Genomic DNA, 17,110 nt, shown 5'->3' on the forward strand with positions numbered 1-17,110 from the left:
GAGAGAGAGAGAGAGAGAGAGAGAGAGGCAGACAGATTACAAGAGAGAAACGTAAATGACATTGTGTGGGAGGACGCCGGGTAAGAATGAAAGATAGTAAGCCGTATTAAGGTGAGAACATAAACTATCCTCCGCCAACGAAGACTCTCAAGGTACAAGAAGAGCAGGATCGAGTGTGGATGTCAACAGAAGGTCACGTTACAGCAGCCATTACTTATACAACTTGCAAGACCAGTGTTATGAATTGCCTTGTCCTATTGTAACGTTCATTGTCGAAGACGAGAAAGATCATTGTTTTTTTTAGATTTTTTATTGTTTTTTGTCCCATTAACACCTTCGGTACCATGACGCGTATCCATATCCAATCTAGTTATTAACTGGTGGTTTTATACAGCTTCAGAGACTTATGTCAGGAATTAAGATAGTGGAGACTCTGCCCACTAAATTTCTGACCTCCATAGATCCTTCCTAATGTCAGTAAAATGGTCTGATCCTACATGAATCTCAAGGTAAAAATATATCCCAGTATTGAAGGGTTAACGGCATGAGAAATTAAACATATTTTTAGAATGATGGATATTGCCTTACAAAACAACTTATATGTAAGCTTAACGTTCAAAATTCACAAACGAGAGAATTTTTCAGACTTTCATTGTTGTTTTTTCTCATTGATAATACAACATCCACATTAGACATTTCATAGAATCAAAAATATGTCTGGAGAACACCAATAACTTAATTTCACTCAAGTCTGTAAGCACTTTGAGAATAGAGAACCAAACGTGGATATTGTAATGAAAATAAGCAAAGGGGGAATATAAATAAAACAGGGAAACGTTTACCTGTCTGAATTATTAGTAGAGATCAACATGCAGTGCCACAAAAACACAGCAAAGCAAATGGAAGGAGTGAAGATCAAACCCTCCAGATAATGATTCCGGGTCAGATGGTTTATGAATTACTGAATCCCTCACTAGATTATATATTACCTTCTCAATTGTTTACAAATGGAAGAATTCTAATAGCAATGACTGAATTTATGTACGTGTTTGAGGGAGCATTGCATAGTCTAAGTGTAACGAGAGAAAGTATGTAAATATGAGAAATGAAATCAAATGTATATGTTACCTTTGTAAAGAGAAGAATACCAATAGCAGTGAATGAATTTATGTATGTTATTACACTTTGATCTTACCCAAAAGTCCGAGAAGCGATATGTGCGTGTTTGGGAGGAATTCTGAATGGTCTTAAGTGTAATGAGAGAATGTACGCAAATATGAGAAATTAAATCAAATGAAGGAAAAATTAAAGAAATAATAGTGATAAATAGATCTGAGCGTAAACATGTGAGAAAACAATATCTCCTGCATCTTAGAGTGAAATTATCTTTTTATTTAATATCTTACGTTCTTTCACATACTCTTGTTCCATTAATACAAAATTATTTCACTCCAAGATGCAAGGGAGATATGAAGGAAGAAAGTCACGATACGTTGGTCTGGTAGAGAAAACATGTCAAGGTGAAAAATTAATATACCTAAAAGGAATCAATGTATTGCTCTGACAGAAATCCAACCCTTTCGCTCAGGTCAAAGGAACAGACTTCAGCAACTATCGTGTGACAGTGGCAGGTACTCGCAGAGCCAACCATTCATTCACTCACTCAAGTCTAAGGTGAGGAACTTTAACACCTTCATTACTGGGCAGCATTTTGGTATGATTACACGATTTTATTTACATTATGAACGGTAATGGAGGTCAGAAGATTAATGGGCAGAGAGTTTGTTATTTTAATCCCCACATAAGTTCTGAAGCTGTATAAAATCACCAAATAGTAAGTAGAATAAAGATGAAAATGTGTCATGGTACTGAAGAGGTTACATATTCCAGTAATCCAGAAATACCATCCAGTCAGCCACTCAGTTCATATGGATCACTCGTGGCCAGACTGGTAACGTGTCAAGAAAATGCTTTATTTCTTGAAGGTTCTGACACAGACTCGATACTAGACGAGGAGAATCCCATGCTGAATGTATCCCTCCTTTGATCAAAGTCTCAGTGTTTCCTTAAGGGCACAAGACATGGCATTATAGTTTTTATTCTTTTATTTTGATTTCATATATATATATATATATATATATATATATATATATATATATATATATATATATATATATATATATATATATATATATATATATATATATATATATAGTTATATATATATATATATATATATATATATATATATATATATATATATAAGTTGATATATACACACACACACACACACACACACACACACACACACACACACACACACACACACACACACACACACACACACACACACACACACACACACACACACACACACACACACACACACACACACACACACACACACACACACACACACACACAGGAACCGAACAAATACATGAACAATAAAAAAAAAATCTGAATCAATTAATGAATGAAACAGCTTTAATGATAAATTTTCGACTATGGTGACTGACATTTTTTATCAGATTAATCCTAAAAGATATAAAAGAAATTCAAACAACTACTTAGAGACTAAAGCCACTTTCATCCGTTTGTCGGTAGCGTCTCTGAAACATGTACGCGTATCCATATTGATTCTGCTTACTATTTCGTGATTTTATACAGATGCAGAAACTCATGTGGTGGGATTGAAGTAGTGAAGACTCTAGCCATTAATATTTTGACCTCAATAGATCTTTTCTAATGTCAAAAAAATGGTCTAATCGTACACAAATCTCAAGGTAGAAGAAATGTGTCCCTGTACTGAAGGGGTTAACTTTCATGACACCATTTTATCAAGTTGGGAGGAAGCCATAGTAATGAAAATATTAATTTGTATGCACCATGTGAAAGATATGAGACCTTGTTTTTTCATACCAGGAAGTTACGTAGAGACGATCAATTGCCAATAACATTCATATTAAAAACGGCAACAACAAAAGATAATAAGAAAAGGAGCTCCGTTTTGCCTCAGCGTTCACATCGTACCCTCTCTCCACATTCTTGAAACAGCGATCTTTCTCCACAACTTTTCTTAAAACACGATTAATTAAACGTATAGTCGGATCGTCTTGGGTTCTTTTCTGAATGATGATGCAAAACACTCGGCAAACTCTCAAAATAACCATTAAATAATCCTTGAAATCTTAAGTAACATTAACTGAAGGTTGTTAAAAAATAGCCTTCCACAAATACCAAAACATCTATAAATGTATCTCTTTTCAACCTGACGCGGCCAAGAATGCGTCACCGTGGAAACAAGCCCGCCACTGAATTGCCACAGTTTGTCCTCACCGAGCTTCCCCAGTGAGACATCTATTGACGAACCCGCCAGGGAGTGTAAATATCGCAGGATGGGTTCAGGATGAAGGAGCGTTGGGCGTCGTCTATCTGGGACGCCACGCAAATGGAGCCTCATGAATTCGTAGTAACACCCGCTGATCTCCGCTGTCCCGAGGCGAATGCAATGGTGATGGAGAACAAAGTAATGCAGCGCTGAGGAGACCAATGACTTGCTCCAGGGACTGTCTGTGACCACGAAGAGTTGATTTGGGTCGCAGCATTGACAGCATCCCGCTCGGCTTTGTGTACAGAAACTCCCCAGCGTGGACTGAAGGCGTGGGACCTACAGTGAGAGGCGTGGCGGTGGTGCTTGCTGAAGTGAAAGGTATGACTCGCGTCCAGAACACCTTTGATTCTAACAAGTTTGCAGTTGGTCCTATGAAGATATGGAGAAAATTCTAGTAAATAATTGGTATGAGAGAAAGAGAGGAGAGAGAGAGAGAGAGAGAGAGAGAGAGAGAGAGAGAGAGAGAGACGTCTAGATAAATACAGGTGAATATTTTTTCGACATTGTGTCATAAGTAAAGTCTGAGCAAACGAGGACTTCGCGTTTCTTCCTACAGATAGGGAGGCGGTGGCATAGTGGATAAGGTGGTGAGCGTGGGATCGGGCAGACGTCCACGCGTAGGTTCGAATCCCACCACGTACAGCCTTAAACACATTTGTCGAGTGGTTTAAAGTTACCTACATGTCACCATGGTACCCAGGTTCTAGGTGGTTACACCCAAAATGAACTTCGGGGGTGATATGGGCCCTAATATGGGTACCACTATAAATAGAATTGCCTGCGCCACTAATAGGCGGAAGCTGAACAGCGCTTCCCATACACTCTTCAAGTGTGCCTACAGGCGCTATAGGCCTTAACGTTTAAAAAAAAAACTGAATTATTACATATATCAGAAGAAAAGCATTTGATTTTCCGAATTGATTTTATAGGTACGGCTATCAACTACTCTTTTAGTAACATAGTAAACACCAAATCAATCCCACCAAACACAATGCCTAGAAAATGAAGTAGACACTGATGAGGAACAAGTAAATGATTACGCACTTTTGAATGGAGGTCTGTTCATTCAAGGTGTGTCTGAAACGAAGGAAGTGCATGAGGCGAGGCGAGGCGAGGATTGTAGGAGGCCGCGAGCAGGAAGCATCACGCCAGCAAACTTCCGCTTGACAGGTATCTTCTCAAATTATTGCCCGGTTTTTCGACTGACCTGGAGTTTAAGTATTCAAAACACCGCGGTACATTCACGATCATATTACTGCTATCCGATTCTTTCTCCGACACGCAACCTTCACACACAGAATTCCTTTGTGTGTGTGTGTGTGTGTGTGTGTGTGTGTGTGTGTGTGTGTGTGTGTGTGCGTGCGTGCTATGAAAACTAGTACATACACTAACTATCTAAGGACAAAGTTACGCTATCCATTGGTGTTACAGACTCGGCAGTTTCACCTTGTCCTGCAGTTATTCCAGGCCAGCTCCTCCCTGCCACGTGTTCACACTCGCGGAGCCATGCAGTTGTGCAGTCCAGAGCTGACCCCATCACGTAGAGCAAGACAGACAGCAACAATGCACAGCAGAAGGGAAAAATTGGCTCTGAATTCAGTGGAACTGACTGGAATGACAATGCAACTTGTTTTCTTCCTTACCAGGGAAAACGTTTTGTTTGCTTGTCACTAAACACGGACATCCAAGTTTAACCCCTTCAATACATGTATACCATGGGATTTGTGTACGATTAGACCATTTTATTGACATTAGGAAGAGTCTATGGGGGTCAGAAGATCAATTGCCTTAGTCTTCACTATTTTAATCCTGAGAAGGGTTTATGGAGGTCAGAAGATCGATTGCCTTAGTCTTCACTATTTTAATCCCCCGCATAAATTTCTAAACCTGTATAAAACAACCAAATAGTAGGTAAAATGAATATGGAAACGCGTCATGCCACTGAAGAGTTTAAGCCAGTGTGTGACTCTGCTATATTAACATCATACAAACCTTGCACGTTGGTTTTCATGGTTCATAGTTTCAGGTTTGGTTGGTTTAGGCGGCTGTCCTGGACAAAGCTGCCAGGATAGGGATACCATGCAGTGGCTAGTGTGTCTGCCGCCCGTACGGGATTATGTGTCACCCTTGAGGAAGACCATTGACCTCTCCCCATCATTGTGTAGCTTCAGATAGGGTTACTTCTTCCAGATAATTCAACTGCTGCTACTGCTGCTACTACTACTACTACTACTACTACTACTACTACTACTACTACTACTACTACTACTACTACTACTACTACTACTACTACTACTACTACTACTACTACTACTACTACTACTACTACTACTACTACTACTACTACTACTACTACTACTACTACTACTACTACTACTACTACTACTACTACTACTAAACACACACACACACACACACACACACACACACACACACACACACACACACACACACACACACACACACATTTTTTCTCTGAAATATGAGTGGCAACGCTACGAATCTCATAAACAGACAGTTGATTTGACGGGTCACATGAACCAAGATAAGACCTTGACAGGGTTTTGTTCACAGCACGCCACATACCTTCCTGCTGTATCTGGTTCATTGGTCGGCTCATAATTATTCACTAGGACTTACTTACTAAAAACACATGAGTAACCGTTATCGTCACTGCGACATGTATCAGTTTCCCGTCAGGTTGAAAGGACCAAAGCGTCCCATGGCATTTGCGTATGTATGGATGTACAGACACTGATTGACGGATGGACGGGCAGCCACGTCACCATCGCAATAGTTGTCAGGGGACCACCGAATCCAGGGTTGGCTATATAATGAATAGTTTATGCATGAAATATATTAGTACTTCGGAGCAATACGCCGAAATGGATGCTAGGAACGTTAGAAGAGGCAAATTAGAGAAGAGAATATATGCGAGTGTCTCCGTGATGGGATGGAAGGAAATGAAAAGATTAACAGGAAGCCGAGGGAAGAGAGTGCCAGGGCGAGATGGGCGCCGGAGAGGTGGAGGGGCCGGAGGGAGGCGGCCAACGGACCTCAGTGTGTGTCTGGCCTCGGAGGTGATAGCATCGACCCTCGCCCCGCCACGCGTCGCTCCAGAGGCGAGTGATACCTCAGCCGACTCAGACCGCGTCATTGCTGGAAAACATCAACCATTACGATGAGAAGTGATAATTCATTGTACTAATACATGACACAGTTGCGGCAGTCATCGTACGTTTTATTGCTGGTTTGTGATGCTTTTTTTTTTCTACTTCATTATTGCACTAGTTACCCGCCGCGAAGTAGCCTTTAGGTGGTGCCACTAGGAGCCTGAGAGTCTGCCCCAGCCGCTGCAGTCGAAGAATGTAACACTGCAGCAAGTAAAGCTAGAAGACTACTATGCTGTGGCTGATTGGTGTGCCGCTGTTATCAATGAGAGATGTGAGCTGTAATGAGCGATAGACCTCAGGAAACGGCGAACGATAGAAAAAAACGTATACTCTTCCTTACTGACTTAACTGTGTGTGTGTGTGTGTGTGTGTGTGTGTGTGTGTGTGTGTGTGTGTCTGTGATAACAGTAATGATAATGATAATGATGATGAACTATTCCCTCTTTAGACATGCAGTGTTAAGCTGGTGGTTGTACATTTTGGAGTTATAAATGTCGGAAGGAGAATATATCTTTCGTAATGGTCCGTGGTATAAATTTTCTGGAGAGAGAGAGAGAGAGAGAGAGAGAGAGAGAGAGAGAGAGAGAGTGTGTGTGTGTGTGTGTGTGTGTGTGTGTGTGTGTGTGTGTGTGTGTGTGTGTGTTTGCGTTTGCGTTTGTGTGTGGATATATGTATATGTGGATGACTAAAGTTAATGTGTGTGTGTGTGTGTGTGTGTGTGTATGCATCTATCTGTGTGTATGTATGTCTGTGTGTCTGCTTGTCTATCTTTCTATCTGTTTTTCTGTTCCTCCATGTATTTGTCTATCTGTCTGAATACCCGTCCATATATTTGTGTCATCATCTGCCGGTGTGTCTATCCTTTCAATGCCTCGTAGGACAACTAACATAGACCGCGCCGGCAGACAGGGAGACATTACGCTTGGGATAGCATTAGTGGAGGCTTACGAGCGGTCACCTTCGTCGGCCCATCTGTTACCGTGCTATCCTGTCCTTAGTACCTAAATACCAATGACAGAAAATGATCAATACCTGAAGAACCCCGATAGATTATTACAGAAAATGAACCGCCTTAGCTATTAGATCGTATGATTAACTCGCTATAGAAAGAAACTGGAGGTATTTTTTCTCTTATCACAGAGAAGCTAGTGGTTACGTTACGAGTATTTTGATTTCAAGTTATCTGTTAGTTATTATCACACGCGCTATTTCCCTCTGCGTTGGTGACGTCACGCGTGGCGAAAAGAGGAGGGGATTTGTATATTGCTGAGCTACGCCTTTAGTCTGTTCGTGTGTGTGTGTGTGTGTGTGATTTAGAAAATGAAAGTTACTTTTTTTTCATCTTTTAAACAGACTATCGACTAAAGTTTAATCGTTATTTGAATCTGAATAAACGCTGCATATTTTTTTCTTTTTGTTTGCTTACATTTTTTCAGCAGAATGGTGAGAAAGACATTATTGCTTGAGTTTTAAACGTTTTCTTTGTATTTTATAACTTCATTGACCTTCACATTCCTCAGGAGGAAGCCACTAGCCTCTCGCGTCGCGCCAACTCATTTATAAAAACACAGCGTTGAAAAATGAATCCCCAGCGCAGGTAACAAATTTAGATTCAAGACTTCTATCTTCAAACAGTCTGGGCTTTCATTAAAACTACTCGTATTTTCAAAGGCAACAGAGAGATGATAAGTCGGGTTTTTATGGATGGGTTTCCCTCAACCATGAAGAACCTTTGTTGAACATGACAACACGCTCGAATGCCCCCGTACCTTCCACTACAACTTTTTCAAAATAATAGTAAAGATAAAACACCGAAACTTTTTGAGAATAGAGTCCTCAATCTCTTCGTTCAGAAAGGATATGGCGGCTCTGAGAGATAGGAGTCGCCTGATATTTGGAGAGAAAACCACATTAACATTTTGAGTATTTTGTTACGGCAGGAATACATCGTCAGGAGCAGCTAATGGGTATCCTCTTCATGTAAGGGATGTAGTTTGTGGGGTGAAATGAAATATCCTTTAGTTTTGTAGAGGACGGATTGTGAAATGTTTTGTACGGGGAAGGACGTGGCCGCGCTTAAGCCTACATACTTTAGCCTCTTCAATACTGGGACACATTTTACCTTGATATTTGTGCACGATTAAACCATTTTATTGACATTAGGAAAGGGTCTATGGAGGTCAGATGAGCCAGAGGTTTCACTTTTTCAATCAAACAAATAAGTCTCTGAAGCTGTATAAATTCATCAAAAAGTAAGCAGTGAATATGAAAACACGTCATGGTACTGAAGAGTTTAATAATGTAGCTTCCCTTACTTTCTTATGTTTTTATCCTACCAAACTGAAATTCCAGAGCGCTGAAGGAATGTAGATAATTGTGGTAAGGTTTATAGTCTCCCGTTGGGTATATCTTAGAAAAAATAGATAAGTAATACATAGGAAATAGATCAATATAATGCTACAATTTAATGCAGAGGATAATTGAAATTCCAGGGCGGTGAAGGAATGTAGATAATTGTGGTAAAGCTTTATAGTCTCTCGTTGGGTATATCTTAGAAAAAATGGATCACTAATACATAGGAAATGAATCAATATAATAATACAATTTGATGCAGAGGACAATTTCAACTTTTTTAATCTTTTACTCTCATCGCACGCAGCGTATCATTCTTTACGGAAAAATGACATAAAAGAAGAACATTTTTCCCGCAATTGTAACGGGGCGTGTAATCTCCAGGTAAGTAACAAAGTTCTTCTCTTATTTCTTTTGTATGTGTGTGTGTGGTGAGGGGGCGAGAGGGTGAAGAGGGGGCGGTGGTGGGTGACCTGTGAGCGTCGCTGTGGTGTTATGTGGAGTCTCGCCCGCCGAGAAATAGTGATAAGACTAATCTTCTCTGGATGTGCTGCTACTACTACTCTGTTCTCAGCGATGCCCGAGATTAACGTGCAGCCACCGTGGAAGATAATAGACTGGCGGGGAGGATGTGAAAAGTTTCGTGTGTGTGTGTGTGTGTGTGTGTGTGTGTGTGTGTGTGTGTGTGTGTGTGTGTGTGTGTGTGTGTGTGTGTACTTTACCAACAGTGATACAGAAGTTATGGCCTCGCGTCTGTTAAATGTATCGTCTAAAGCATGATGATCCTTGAACTTTATGTTTTCCTCCTTTCTCCTGGTTCTTTCTCGTATCCCTCGCCTTTTTGTCTTCCTGATACAGTCAACAAAGAATAGGACGGAGAGAGAGAGAGAGAGAGAGAGAGAGAGAGAGAGAGCGGGTACATCTTGACTAGTAGTGCGTTAAGTCTGTCTTGTATCTGCCGTGTCCCTCAGTCTCCAGTGGACAAACACACATTAGCCATTCGCACCCCAGTGTTGGCAGTACTGTGGAGGAAGAAATGTCAGAAAATCCGTGTATTTGTGTTTCTATGTCACGGCTTTGATTTCAAAAGAACCAATGAACGCAGTCTGGTGAGATGTTAGACGAATGAAATTGATTGTGTGTGTGTGTGTGTGTGTGTGTGTGTGTGTGTGTGTGTGTGTGTGAGAGAGAGAGAGAGAGAGAGAGAGAGAGACTTTATGATATAGAAGACAACTCTCTGCCTATCACTTCAATCATCATCATCCTTTTCATCTTCATCTTCTTAGCCTTATAGACACAGTGCCTTCCAAAACAAAATATTAATATTGCTACGTTTAGTGAGGCAAGAAGAGGGTAACGGTATGCCATGGTGTGCTGGGTGGCGGCGAGGCAGTAAACACACATGGAGAGGCGCCACGTAATGTTAAGGGCGACGGCACGACAACAAACATGGAGGTGCAAACTTCTCCCTGCCATGGAAGCGAACCTTCACGAGAAGTTTTATTAGGTCACATTAAAGGAAGCAGTTTGGCGCGGACTTTGTAAGGAAACGTTTCATTACACACACACATCAGGCCCTTCATTGCCTGCACACTCCATTATTATTGTTATTATTCCTCTTTTATGTATATTTTGTTCACTTTGAGCTTGCAGGTACATGAAGGGCCATCATGTATACGTTTTACAATTTGGCATTGTTACATGAACGCAATGACAGTTCCCTTGCATTTGTTTTTCTCCATAAAAGATTTCATTGTAATTCCAGTTGAGGCATCAGAGGAATGACATAGAACGATGTTGTCATGTAATTGAAGTTTGGAAAAGGGAAGAGGAGAAAAAAACTTTTCTTAAATATTTCAGAATTTCTTTACTTTGCATTTATATTGTCTTTTGTCTTAATCCATTAACTCTATGTGCCCACCATCTAAAATGTTCCCGATTTTTTTTCTAGAAATGCGTTTTTAATTCGATTTTCTTTGTTAACACTAACGGCAGTAATCGATGTCCCAGGCTGTGATGACAGGAGTGACCTGCTGTACTCATTCCCACTGTGTACAATATTTCCTCTATATATTGCTTCCATTGATTTACTAAGAAGTTGTCAATCGTTAGTAAATTATCAGTGGATGAGAAGTGTCAAGACTAAAGGAACACTGAAAATGCAGTGGAAGTGAGTGTAGCATGATGTTAATCGATTTCAGACCGGCTAGGTAGTGATTGGTGTTACGTTTGTTGTGTGAGTACCTCCTGAGGCCTCGGTGCGTACGTCACATCAGCCTCACCGTATTCAGATGGCGCGATTTGTGATTCGTATCGTGACTGATGCAACATTCGAGGCTGCAGATTTACGAAGCAAGGCATTCAGTGGAGGCAGTCAGTAAGTTCTTGTTAGCATATGAATGTTCGAGGCTCAATCAGACTTAACCGTTTTCCAGTACACTAAATCCAGGCCACTCAGCAGTCACTGGCCAATATATTATCACATGTCCCTGGTAGCTGACACAGGCGCCGCCCTCCTAGTCTGAGGAACCTCTGTACACTCGCTTCAGGAAATTTTTATTTTGCAGTAACAACGTATGAACTAAAAAAAAAAAAGAAACTGCAAGAAGCCATTACGCTTTGACGTGGTAGTGTTTGTATAATCCATACCTACAGTACAAACATATCTCTATCGTCTCTTTTCATGAATTTATCAAATCTTTGAAGGTTTCCTATTGATTCGGCACTATGAATCTCATTAGTGAGTTTATTTCATTCATCTGCCATTGTGTTTGAGAATTATATTTCATTACTTTGTCCTGCAATCTAATCAAGGAGTAATGGACTTTATAGAATGAATTTGTTATACTTTTCGTTATGTATAGCGTGTTTTATATAGACATTATGCATTTCTAAATTCTGGTGTTGTATGCCAGTGCTTGGCAATGATATATTTACTTTTGTTTTATGTGTTCACCTCAATTAATTAGTGGAAACGTAACACCTTCATCGTTTATGAGTCGGTGTTGCACTATGTATACGAATAAACCCAAGCACGCAGCACCATGGAGATGTATACACTTGAATACCTACCAACATACACCTGTAATCCGAACATCTACTACCATGGACGTGTGGACTAAGTGGAACCAACGGATGATTGTAAAAAAATCTGACACCAAATTCGAGAACCTTAAAAATGGCACCATGTTCGTGTCTCAGTCCCACAGACCTCTTGTGTCCTGGTCCTGTTGAAAAGATAAGCTGAGTTACTGGTGATGTTCAAGAACTGTAAATTTGAGAACTCATGCAAGGCTTCCCACATAACTATTATTTTTAGTGTTACGTCATTATAACTCGTATTTCTATCACCATAATCAGTCAATACAATTTCCTTTATTTGTTGACTAAATTGACTGACCAGAAGGTGATACATAAAATGAGCGACTAGATACACCAACCTTCCCATGTGTTCAGTATTCATTGCATCGTTTCGCATTTCTCTGATAGGAACTTTACAATACATTTTTTTTTCAACACAAGGAAACATAAACTTAATTAGACAAGCAAACATTCTAAGATCAGTTTTCATTTCAATATAGTCGCATCACAGTTCGTATCTGTATCGTTTTTTTTTTTTTTTTTTTTTTTTTTTGTATTTTTAACATAAGCCTACCAATATATTCTAGGTTATACATTTTTTTTCCCTCCAGCCAATAAACTATCTACTTTTCCATCAGAGAAGCGCTCCGCAGCCCACACTTCGCCTTTTACGTAACGGGCATTATACTAACAAAGCCACCTGGTCTGTTACATATTGCATAATTTAACACTAAACTCGGGAAGCTTGTTTTATGAAGGCTTTTCCATTGCTCCAGTAAAGTGTGGTGAGGCCTCTTGTTATGTTTTTTTCCCTTCCTTTGGTTGTTAAGGACGCTTAGGTCTCGTGTTCCCCGTGTTCCGTGAGGCTCGGCTCGGGGTGTGTTGTGTACGACGAGAATATGTGAGTCAAGTGCATGGTGTGTGTGATTGGTGTTTATTTTATCATGTTGCTTCGTGTACGGTATGTGTGTGTGTGTGTGTGTGTGTGTGTGCGCATTTTGCTTATGTACGTACGTGTGTGAGGCTTCGGTGTATATGTAGTACGTGCTGAGTGTACCTGCTGAGTGAGGGTTGCTTATGTTTGCTGTACATTTATGTTTTAAAGGCTTTGTTTGTGTGTGAGAGGGAAAACTTGTGTACATATTCGAGTGATACGTAAGTAGAAAGCAAGTGTGTGTGTGTGTGTGTGTGTGGGTGGGTGGGTGGGTGGGTGGGTGGGTGAGACCAGGCAGGCAGACAGGCAAGTTGGTAGGTAAGAGGCAAAACGTAGTGAGTAGAAGGAGATTTATGGTAAACAATGTGTTGGTGGTTATGGCAATAATGTTGGTAGTGGTGGTGGTGGTTATGAAAGTGGTGAGGGAGCGTCAGGTGGTGTCAGGTATCAGGTGCAAGGTAGCCAAGTGGCGGTGGAGGAGGTGGAGCGTCAGGTGGTGCCTCTCTGGACCACTTATCTGGAGTACCTGAAGTAAGCCTTTAATATATTTATCCCCTCGCTACCGTTCCCTTCATTGCATCATCATACTCCCCGCCCTCGCCTGCTCACATTACAAAGACTGAAATCAAGGACACACACACACACACACACACACACACACACACACACACACACACACACACACACACACACACACACACACACACACACACACACGTGAAAAAAGATAAGCCAGAAATAAGCATTCTACTTTTGCCACTGGTAAATGTAAGTTAGATAAAGGATATATTTAAAATGAAGGCCAGTTTTTTTTTTTTCTTTCTTTCTTTCCTTTTTTTTTTGTAGATATCCCGTTACTCCTCTCCTGAAGCAGCTCAAGTCATAAGAACACAGGAAGGAGAGGAGAGACTGTAGGAGTGTTCTGGAGTTTACCTCAGAAAGGGATGAAAGGATGAAGAGTGAAGGAGTAAAGAGTGAAGAAATGCCTTTATGAACGTGGTCACTTTTTCACGTCGTCATGAATCTTTCCCGTTATCATTTTCTATTTGGCGTTACATTATCTTAAAAGCATACTTCTCTAACTTGGCAAAGATAAACTATGTAACTCTTTTCTCGTCTTCGTCATTATGCTCATCTAAACAATTCATTATAGTGATGTCTCAAGGATAACAAAAGACGCGCACAGCAGCAAAAGTGTTAAAATAAAAAAAAACGTAATATAAAGATGGAAACAATCAGAAAGACTTATTACTTCTCTGTGGCTTTCGTCCATCACGCAGAGAGCAAGAAGCAGAAAAGTCGCGGCTTCAGTTTCCCGAGTATTATTTTTTTTTTTTTATTTCGGTGGGAAAATTAATGACCGTGAAGACTCTTTGTTCAGTCATATTTAATTAATGAGGTGGCAGATTTCCGGGTTGGAAGTATTAAAGGTAAGCTGAGGCACCATTTCAATTAATCATTTCTCACGTTCACTAATTTATGGAAAAGGTAGCGCGTAATTTGACTAAAGGTGACACAGACCAGTGTTGACTTCATGATCTCCGTGAGGTTGCAGTTCGATTGTTGCAGCTGACAGGAGAGAGAGAGAGAGAGAGAGAGAGAGAGAGAGAGAGAGAGAGAGATAAATAGATAGATACATATGATATATATATATATATATATATATATATATATATATATATATATATATATAGAGAGAGAGAGAGAGAGAGAGAGAGAGAGAGAGAGAGAGAGAGAGAGAGAGAGAGAGAGAGAGAGAGAGAGAGAGAGAGAGAGAGAGAGAGAGAAGGTGGGAAAGGGGGTTGCCGTGGCTAAGTTCACTGAGGGAAACACGCTGTGAATTATACTGAAGCCGCAAAGCTTATGCACAAGTTTATTAAGACTGCAGTGCATTTACTCAGCCGGCAGTCAGGAGAGGAAGATGAGACGCAGCCCAGATAATTAACTAAAAAAAAAAAAAAAAAAAAAAAAAAAAATTGGGTATAGTAAAATGATTCTTAAACTCAAATATTCATGATTAATATTATTTTATCACATGTGTTCAGGACTGGAGTTAGTTTCTTTAATTGACAAGCAGGTGAGGAACGTGACGCAACTCAGGAAAGAGATGGGAAGGGAAGGGAAGGCAAAGACACACACGAGTATATAATATAAAAAAAAAAAAGACTTCTTAGACTCGAAACCTTATCTGCATTTTAGCCCTGCTCTTTTCTCCTCCTCCTCCTCCTCCTCCTCCTCCTCCTCCTCCTCCTCCTCCTCCTCCTCCTCCTCCTCCTCCTCCTCCTCCTCCTTTTGCTCTCTCCCCAGGCAGCAGTAACGAGGTGAATGCTGCAATGATGGCGGAAATAATTAGGAACGTTCATTTCCCGTCACTTTCATTCAAGGGACACGGCTCGTCATCCCGGGCAGAGGAATAGCCACCGCGGCCACACAATGCTAACAAAATTACTAAAGGACTCACTAATATCAACATAAGGGACTTTTTTTTTTTTTTTTTTTTTTTTTTTTTTTTACACTTCACCTGATGCTTTTTCACTGATATTCAAACCTAAACTGCTTTTTAAGGATATATTTTTTATTTATGTAAGAAGGACACTGGTCACAGACACCAAAAACAACGAATAAAAAAGAACAACTAAGGTGCAAGTCTCCCAAAAATGTCCACAAAGATTATACAAAACTGCAGGATAAGTGTATTGAAAGTTCCTCGATGGCTTGCCTCCTCCTGCTTCTTACTTTCACGATACACGAATACATTGAGAGTGAAACATTGCCCATCACCTTCAGCTAAGAGACTCGAAGCTGAAGAGGAGCAGGCTGGTGACGCTACTGGTAAACACTGACGCATTAAAATGAAGCCCCAGCCAGCCAGCCAGCCGAGCCAGGAGCGTCCATAGCAACGCCTCCTACATCAAACATTTTAATATTCCTACTGGCAATATGAAAAAAATAGCTAAAAATAGATAAATTTACTCTAATTTCCTTCCAGCAGCGTAAGACAAGAAAAAGAAAGCTAAGCCAATTATCTTAACCACTTCTTCAGTACCATGACGCGTTTCCATATTCATTCTGATTACTGTTTGGTAATTTTACACAGCTTCAGAAACTCATGTGGGAAGTAAAAATAGTGAATACTGTGGCTATTAATCTTCTGAACTTCTTAGATCCTTCTTAATGTCAATAAAATGGTGTAATTGTACACAAATCTCGAGGGAAAAATGTGTCCCAGTATTGAAGAGGTTAAAGTCAATCAATAACAAGGAAGACCAGGTACAGAAGGAGCCTTAGTGTTGGTGAATAAAAGACTTGTAGTGAGGCAGAAGGGAATAAAAGGCTCGGGTTCTCATTTAAAAATGTGTCCCAGTATTGAAGAGGGTAAAGTCACTCAATAAAAAGGAAGACCAGGTACAGGAGGAGCCGTAGTGTTGGTGAATAAAAGACTTGTAGTGAGGCAGAAGGGAATAAAAGGCTTGGGTGAGGATGGAGAGGATGAAAGGGTTGAAGGAGGCGTGGAGAGGGCAAATGGTTTGAGGGAAGCAAAAGGGGGCTTTGAGGAGGCAAGAAAAGATCAATAGCAAGGGGAGACACTGTTGGGTAAATGGCTTAGGGGATATACAGGGAAGATACTCGTAAATGGCGTGGGTGAGGTTTGAGTGGATAAATGGTGTTGTGGAGGCAGATGGGAATATGGGGACAATGGGAATAGATGGCTTTCGGTAGAGAGATTGAAATAAATGCCTTAATGATACTAGAAAAAGATGAAAGACTAGAGAGATACAGATGGAAATAAATAACTTGGGGATGATAGAAGAATTAAATGGCTAGAAATAGGTATAAGGAGATAAATGTGTTGAGATAAAGAAATAAAATGGCTTAAAAGAGATACGAAAGAGAAAAATAGCTTGGAGGAATATAGGAAGAAATCAATATCATAGGACTCACATGAAAAAATAAATGGCAAGCAGTAAGAAAAAAAGTGACTTTTTAAGGCACGGGTGGAAAAATAGTTGACGGTGAAAAATAGCATAGGGAAAGTAGAAAGAAGTGAGTGGCATAGAGATAGAAGGAGACAGGAAACAAAAAAGAAAACACTGAGACAAGTTAGAGTGAAAAGAAAAACTAGAAAAGGTAGCAGGAAATAAAAGGCTTTGAATAGTCAGGAAAGGTAATGGCAAG

At 40.3% G+C, this 17,110-nt stretch overlaps 1 protein-coding gene across 3 annotated transcripts in view; it reads left to right on the forward strand.

Moving 5' to 3' along the window:
* The first annotated feature begins 6,466 nt into the window (after positions 1-6,466).
* LOC123498042 (zwei Ig domain protein zig-8-like) overlaps positions 6,467-17,110 on the forward strand; it is a 181,388-nt gene continuing 170,744 nt past the window's right edge. For 2 of the 3 annotated variants that reach the window (XM_045245118.1, XM_045245119.1), the window contains exon 1: positions 6,467-6,644. The gene's annotated coding sequence lies outside the window, so the exon portion shown is untranslated. The remainder of the gene's footprint in view (positions 6,645-17,110) is intronic. The other variant, XM_045245117.1, reaches the window with a different exon arrangement.

This window comes from Portunus trituberculatus, chromosome 47 (genome assembly GCF_017591435.1).
Source record: "Portunus trituberculatus isolate SZX2019 chromosome 47, ASM1759143v1, whole genome shotgun sequence".
Classification (NCBI taxonomy): Eukaryota; Metazoa; Arthropoda; class Malacostraca; order Decapoda; family Portunidae; genus Portunus; species Portunus trituberculatus.